Raw genomic sequence first — 8,741 nt, 5'->3', positions numbered from 1 at the left:
CACTCCCACTCCCAACACGATTGGCTGTCTAAACTTCCAAGCTGCGAATCACGACTCAGAGTTCAAGGGCCAATGGCAGAGGCCCAACTCCTGAAATGTTCTGTGATTGGACATCATGTATCGAATCAGGAGCTCAGAATCCTTGGTTCAGACTCAAGCTCAGGCTAACACAGACCACTGAATACATAACAGGCGGAACTCATAGAACTGTAGAGGGACCCCCAAAAGTCATCTAGTCCACCCCCTGCAATGCAGGATTCTCATCTAGAGCATCCATGACAGATGGCCACCCGACCTCTGCTTAAAAACCTCCAAGGAAGAAGAGTCCGCAACCTCCGGAGGGAGACCGTTCCACTGTCAAGCAGCTATTACTGTCAGCAAATTCTTTCTGATGTTTGGTCGGAATCTCCTTTCTTGCAACTTGAAGCCGTGGGTTCGAGTCCTGCCCTCTGGAGCGGGAGAAAACCCAAGCAAGAGGCTCCGTGCAGAGTTTGTATGGGTCAGGCAAGACAGACAAAAATGGAGGGAATCGGGAAGGGTCTGTGAAATATGCTCAGAGTCGCAAAGTGATTTCATGCTCTTTATTCAGCTCATAGTGGTGAGGAGGAATGAATGAATGTCCCCTCAAAGTATCTGCTTTATATACATTATTTACACAATGGGCTGCACATGATTGGCTAATTCCGGAATTCTACTGTAAGCCAATCAGGTTGTGGATTCACTTCTATCTGGAGCATGATTGGGTAGTTCCTGCCAACCAATCAGACTGCTGCATTCTGAATCCTATTGTTCTAGGACCAATCAGACTGCTGCCTTTTGGATCCTATTGTTCTAGGACCAATCAGACTGCTGCCTTTTGGATCCTATTCAACTCAGTACATAACAGTCTGTGAGGGTGGTTGTCAGCTCCACAGTGGGAAGCAGTGTTATGCAGGTCAATATTGTTGCAGGAATTTATGTATAGGTTGGGGGGGGGGAGGGTTGCCCCTCCAGCAGATATCATGCACATGCAGCCCACTACCAAAATCAGCACAATCACTTTTGTGACTTTTGTGATTTGTCCCCACAAAACACTTCATCACAGTTTCTTCCTATCTATTCAAAGGGCCTTTGCTGCACGATACCAAATGTAACAATTCACTGATCAATGGATCTCTGTACTGGCTCACTGGGAAAACTTCAGAAATTCATATAGACATGTGAGCTCAGCTCCTCAGCAGCCCCTCTGCCTGAGTGATAATTCCTGGCATCCTGATACCTGAGTGCCAGACAGGTAGCCAGTCCAGAAATAACAAACCCAGATGAAGACAAAAGGGTGTGATGAACTTGGCTGGGAAACAGGGAAATGTAAAGATCTCTTTTCTTACACTTGATGGGTGTTTGGTGGAGGGCAAGGAGAACCATGGGGCAGGGTCCAGGATGCTCAGATTACTGCCACCAGACCTCCTCTTTCATGATGTAACTGTGATGTAAGAGTGATGTAATTGGGGGGGTGTAACATGGGGATTAGCAGCTAATAAAAGTTTGGGGGCTCTTTGTTCGGGGCTTCCATCTTGTTCCACCTGGTGGGAGGTGGGAGTCCTGTCGCGGCAGTCTTCAATAAAGACCAAGCCTACTGGCTGCTGTTTTGCTCTGCTATTCCTGGCTGGTGTCCTTGTTTTTTGTCCAAGGGAACCCTCAGATTTGTCCAAGGGAACCACTGTGGCAGGGAGTTCCACAGTTTAATGGTGCAATGTGCAAACAAGTGCTTTGTTTTGTTTGCCCTGAATCTTTTGGAGGGAATTGTTTTCGTGGCGGACCATCCAGTCCTGTGACGCCCCCCCCTTGCCACCTCAGAGGGAGAACATGTGCCCAGTGGAGCTTATATTATACTCGCTCTACACCGGGCTGCCCTTGAAGCTGACCCAGAAACTCCAGTGGGTGCAGAATGCCGCGGCAAGGCTCCTTACGGGGTCCTTGCCACAGGATCACATTCATCCAGTGCTTTACCAACTGCACTGGCTCCCGGTGGAGTACCGGGTCAGGTTTAAGGTGCTGGTTTTGACCTTTAAAGCCCTATGCGGCCTAGGACCCTCGTACCTACGGGACCGCCTCTCCTGGTATACCCTGTGGAGGACCTTAAGGTCTACAAATGACAACATTTTGGAGGTCCCAAATCACAAGGTGGTTAGATTGGTCTCAACTAGGGCCAGGGCCTTTTCAGTGCTGGCCCCAACATGGTGGAACGCTCTGTCCCAAGAGACTAGGGCCCTGCGGGACTTGATATCTTTCCGCAGGGCCTGCAAGACAGAGCTGTTCCACCTGGCCTTTGGTTTGGACTCAGTCTGACCCTTATGTTTCCCTCCCCTTTATGATTTACCTTTTAAAATGAGGCTGCATTTTAAATTGCATTTTAACCTGTATTAGTTCTTTTTAATTTTTCTTATTATGTTTTTACTGATTTTTTTTGTTGTTGTTAGCCGCCCTGAGCCCGGCTCTGGCCGGGGAGGGCAGAGTATAAATAAATTGTTGTTGTTGTTGTTGTTGTTGTTGTTGTTGTTGTTGTTATTGTTGTTGTTGTTGTTGTTGTTATATTTGCCGGGTGGAGCTTATAGGGCCAGAAACCCTTAACGACAGCAGCTGGGGCTTGGCTTCCAAAAGAGATGGTTTGTGGTTTCAAAGGGTTAAACCCTTGGACTTCTAACCATTGGTTGCTTGTGTACAGGGGGAAAGCGTCCCAGAGAATGATCTCAAATGATGTCCCAGGGATTTCTCACACTTTGCTACTGCTGGCAATCATGTTCTCTCCATGCGCACGTCCCAGTTTTCTGCCAAGAGGAAGGGGCGAAAATCTGAAAATCCCATTACTGCCAGCAACAATGGCTGACTCCATTTCTTATCTAGAGATGGGGAGAAGCCTTTTGAAGTATTAATTTCGGAAGGTTCCGTAGCAATTGCTTTTCTTTGGGGAATTCCCGCTGGAGAAAAAGCCTTGGGACCTCTTAAGACCCTACCCCACCCCGATTCTTCCTCCCCCAATACTTTAATCTCAGATTAAGTGTTATTAAAGATGGTTCAATCTAGCCTCAATGGAATCTATTCCTAATGAGCTCAGATAAGCTCCAATCCTGTTGCATGAGGAGGGGGCTAGGGTGGGCAAAGGAAGGGGTGGGCACCTTCTCTTCCCCCCTCCCATCTCTCCCAGAAGCTTTTATCAAGGATTTTGGTAAAGATACTGTCATATTGCAAAACGATACACCACTGATAGCTTCTCATACGCATGGGTTCCAGTCTCTGCCAATCTTCCAGCACCTTCTGGATATATTTTGCAAGTTCTCAGAACAGGGGCATAACACCTAAATTTTGAATATAGCTCAAGGAAATACATCTGGGGAGTCTTAGCTTTAATTTGGGGAATAGAGGAGTTCCTGGCTCTCACCACGATTATGAAATGACATTTGCTATGTCTGCAGAAAACCTAGAAGACAGAAATTCCAGGTGAGATTTCTACTCTATTCAGTGCCAGCTCCCAATGTCCTCTTTTTTTTTGTATATATTTTTTATAAATTTTTCTGTTTTACAATTTAAAATACTCATTGTTACATCCTTAAGATATTGAGGACTTCCCTTCTTCTCTTTCCATGGTTCGTTTTACATAAAATCCCTGCATATTTTACAAAAACTATACCATTTAACATTCCATTATTGCATCCATCAAAACTTATTTACACTGAATTTATCTGAATGCTGCCAGCGTGTTGAGCTATACACAATTATTTCCCATATATTCAATAAACGTTTTCCAATCTTCTTTAAACTTATGTTCTTCTTGGTCTCTTATTCTATATGTTAAGTCTGCAAGCTGTGCATATTCTGTCGAGTTAAGCTGCCATTCTTCTATGTTTGGGACCTCATTCGTTTTCCATTTTTGGGCTAACAAAACATGGGCTGCAATAGTAGCATACATAAATAACTTTTTCTGACACTTGGGAATTATCCCCAACAGAAAGGACTCTTTTTTTGGGGGGGGGGAGTACTTTTAAATCTTTTTTTCCAATTCATTATGTATTGTTTCCCAATACTCTTTTACCCTTTTACAAGTCCACCACATATGAAAGAACTTTCCCCCCATCTCTTTGCATCTCCAGCACTTATCTGATTAAGTCTTATACATCTTAGCAAGCCTAAAGGTAAAGGTAAAGGGATCCCTGACCAGTAGGTCCAGTCGCGGATGACTCTGGGGTTGCGGCGCTCATCTCGCTTTATTGGCCAAGGGAGCCAGCGTACAGCTTCCGGGTCATGTGGCCAGCATGACTAAGCCGCTTCTGGCAAACCAGAGCAGCGCACGGAAACGCCGTTTACCTTCCCGCCAGAGCTGTACCTATTTATCTACTTGCACTTTGACGTGCTTTCGAACTGCTAGGTTGGCAGGAGCAGGGACCAAGCAACGGGAGCTCACCCCATTGCGGGGATTCGAACCGCCGACCTTCTGATCGGCAAGTCCTAGGCTCTGTGGTTTAGACCACAGCGCCACTGTTTTAGGTGGTGCAAAAATAGCGGAGGTTTAGGCCGTAAACGAGAACTGGGCAATGGATCTGGTTGTCACGGTCCAGTCTACGGGCGATCGAAGTCCCGGCTGAGAACGTTGGGACCGGGGGCAAGATGGCGGGGTGGGAGCAGGAACGAGAGTCCAGAAGCCAGGGGTCCGAGAGTCAGGAAGCAGGGAGTCACAAAGTAAAGGGTCCAAGGTTCGAGAAGCAAGGAGTCAAGGAGCCGAGGATCAGGAAGCAAGGAGCCAACCGCAGCAAGGCAGGGAACGTGTTGCTGTGGCAAAGAGCTGAAGGGAACTGCTGACCTTAGATCCCTTCCCGGCTCTTGCCACCAGGTGCTGTTAGTTACCAATCGGCCTCACCTGTGCGGCTGCACCTTGCCTCTCCAGAATGAACTTAGGAAGGCCCTAGTCCTGCGAAGCCCTACTGGTCACAGGGCCCGGCTCCTGCACGCACTCCTGACGCTGGTGTGAAATTCAGAAGCTACTCCTGCTCTACACATCAGGAATAAGTAAGCAGAAGGGTGGGAGACCCAGTACAGATCTATAGCTGGAACCGAGAAAATGAGTTTTTAATGAATGGGGAGGTGCTTCTTTGCCTCCACTGGGGAGCGATTTGCCCATCGCCTGTGTGATTTCCATCTCTCCGTCTAATGAATCGTAATTCTGCGTCAGGCGCCCCTGCTGCGTCTTCAGTCCCGTCAGGCTTCGCGGTCACATCAAGTGTGACAACTGCTGAGTCTGTGTGTGCCACTCAGCTCTCGAGGAAACCCCAAGCTGGCAGCAGTGGCTTTCTCTCTCTCTCTCTCTCTTGGCACGCCAGCTGCGCCCAGCGACACCTAGCTGCGTCACCACCCTCCAGTTTGCTGGAGATTGCCCACAGCATGGGAAGAGTTGATGTGGGGAAGGGAAGGATTTGATGCACAGCAGATGGAAAGTCTGGTCCCTGGGGGGCCTGATTAACCTCTGCAATTCACTGGGCAGGGGCAACAGGTCTTAAGTGTTGATTTCCCATGTGGCAGGAGGTGGTGGCTTAGCGAGAGCTGCACTTGAGACTGCAGTCAGCATTATCAGAACAGGACTGCGCGGTTCTCCTGTCAGGATAATTCCACACATACACACACACACACCATTTTCTGATTGTGCCATAGATGTCCACAGGATCGAAGATGGCAGGATCCCCAAGGACATGCTCTGCGGGGAGCTGGCTCCAGGCACCAGGCCTGTTGGCAGCACTCTGCATTACCAAGATGCCTGCAAACATCATCATCATCATCATCATTTATTTGTACCCTACCCATCTGGCTGGGTTTCCCTAGCCACTCTGGGCGGCTTCCAACAAAGTATTAAAATACCGTGGTCTGTTAAACATTAAAAGCTTCCCTAAACAGGGCTGCCTTCAGATGTCTTCTAAAAGTCTGTTAGTTGTTTCTCTCTTTGACATCTGGTGGGAGGGAGTTCCACAGGGTGGGTGCCACCACCGAGAAGGCCCTCTGCCTGGTTCCCTGTAACTTGGTTTCTCGCAGTGAGGGAACCGCCAGAACGCCCTCGGAGCTGGACCTCAACGTCCGGGCAGAACGATGGGGGTGGAGACGCTCCTTCAGGTATACTAGGTTGAGGCCGTTTAGGACTTTAAAGGTCAGCACCAACACTTTGAATTGTGCTTGGAAACGTGTGTGTGACGCATGTGTGCTATGCATAATCAACAAAGCGAAGTTATTATTTGCATCTTTGCAACCTGATTTCACTCAGTTTTAGAGCAGCTTCCTGCAAACACAGAGCACGATCCTTCACTCTGTGCGAATTAAATCGGAATCGGAATAACAGCAAAAGCCTAATGAAACTGGATTTGAACTAAAATAAAATAAAACAAAGTAAAATCCTCCCAATCTGCTGAGACGCACAAATCAGCTGAAAGAGATCCACAAATTACATTTAAAGCATATGGCTTTACCCAAAGAATATTGGGAACTGTAACTGACCCGTCACTGAACTACAATTCCCCGTGCCCTGTAAAAACTATGGTTCCCAGGATTATCTGCAGAAGGTAAAGGGTAAAGGGGACCCCTGACCATTAGGTCCAGTCGTGGCCGACTCTGGGGTTGCGGCGCTCATCTAGCTTTACTGGAAGAGGGAGCCGGCGCCAGCATGACTAAGCCGCTTCTGGCGAACCAGAGCAGCGCATCGAAACACCGTTTACCTTCCTGCCGGAGCAGTACCTATTTATCTACTTGCACTTTGACGTGCTTTTGAACTGCTAGACTGGCAGGAGCAGGGACTGAGCAACGGGAGCTCACCCCGTCGCGGGGATTCGAACCGCCGACCTTCTGATTGGCAAGTCCTAGGCTCTGTGGTTTAACCCACAGCGCCACCCGCATCCCTCTTTGCAGAAAGCCATGTGCTTTAAGCAGGTGTTTTGGATGTTGACCATAGAAGGAGGCGTACAATGACTGCAAGGGGGGACATCTTACTTATATCATATCAACTGTTGGTTCCTTTAACCAGAGCGATGCATCTTTGTACTATAAAGGTTTGTGTGGCTGTGTTGATGCTACAAGTAAAAGCACCAGTGACCCCCACTGTGCTGAGGTCACAGAATCCTGCAATTGTACGTTCGGGTTTTCATTTACACTCCCTGAATCACCTTACAGGGCCTGACAAAGACCTCAAAGGAGAGCACTGGGATTCCAGAAGCTTCGCCAAGAGCGGCCGGTTGCAAGGAAGCTGCCTCGACGCTGCCACCACGTGGCACCAGACTGTGCTTGCCCTACAACCTCCTCCTCCTCTATGCTAGAAAGTGAATTAAGGTCGCCTTCGGATTGTCAGCGCTTGGCAGGAGGGAATTCAGCTGTACACCAGAAATCCAGGTTTGCACAGTTGAAATGATTTAAACGCGACAAGCCTGCTTTCGGGGGGGGCGGGGAGAGACGGACAATGGACATTTTGCAAATACAAAGGCCCATCCAAACTGGTCTTTTATCACAGGTGTGTTCTGCAACATATGCTTGACACAGATATGATGGCTATTTGCAGATTAGTTACGCTGCAGAGGGCGTGCTGGGGAGACCACACATTCAAGAAACGCAAAATAACTTTTGCTAGGTTCTAATAACAAAAACAAAAACTCCTTTTACACTAAATTACAATATATCAAGAAGCATTACCCATCCACCAGGGTGCTGAGAGAGCAACATGCTGCTCTTTATATACCATACCCAACAGCTTAATTAAAAATGGGGACGCGGGTGGCGCTGTGGGTTAAACCACAGAGCCTAGGACTTGCCGATCAGAAGGTCGGCGGTTTGAATCCCCGCGACGGGGTTAGCTTCCGTTGCTTGGTCCATGCTCCTGCCAACCTAGCAGTTCGAAAGCACATAAACATGCAAGTTTCCGTGTGCTGCTCTGGTTCGCCAGAAGTGGCTTAGTCATGCTGGCCACATGACCCAGAAGCTGTACGCCGGCTCCCTCGGCCAATAAAGCGAGATGAGCGCCGCAACCCCAGAGTCGGCCATGACTGGACCTAATGGTCAAGGGTCCCTTTACCTTTACCTTTAACAGCACCTGCTATAATGTTTAACAGACTACTGTATTTTAATACTTTGTTGGAAGCCGCCCAGAGTGGCTGGGGAAACCCAGCCAGATGGGCTGGGTATAAAAAATAAATTTATTATTATTATTATTATTATTATTATTATTATTACTACTACTACTACTACTATACTGCTTCACAGCTGTAAAACTAGGCCACATTATTTGCTCTGGCCTTTAAAGAAATACACATCTTGTGGAACAATAATGAACCTTCAAATTTAAGGAGACCATTCAACAAGATAATGGGTAGCTCAGTCGGTTAGAATGCATACCCTCCAACATTTCCCCGATGAAAATGGGAACGTCCCATTCCATAATGATCATTTTGCTATTTGTACTCCACAGATCTTACTGGACACTCTGGGCAGCTTCCAACATATATAAAAACATAATAAAACACTCAAAATATTAAAAACGTTGCCTTCAGCTAGGGGGTCAGATAACCCCACACCCTCCAACATTTCTCCAATGAAAACAGGGACATCCTAGGGAAAACTGGGACATTCCGGGATCAAATCAGAAACCGGGACGGCTTCTCTAAATCAGGGATGGCCCTGGAAAACAGGGACACTTGGAGGGTCTGAGGATGTGGTGTTGATAAGGCCAAGGTTGAAGGTTCGAT

The sequence above is a fragment of the Podarcis raffonei genome, chromosome 7 (genome assembly GCF_027172205.1).
Source record: "Podarcis raffonei isolate rPodRaf1 chromosome 7, rPodRaf1.pri, whole genome shotgun sequence".
NCBI lineage: Eukaryota > Metazoa > Chordata > Lepidosauria > Squamata > Lacertidae > Podarcis > Podarcis raffonei.
The sequence above is the reverse complement of the archived record's forward strand: the minus strand, read 5'-3'. Positions refer to the sequence as shown.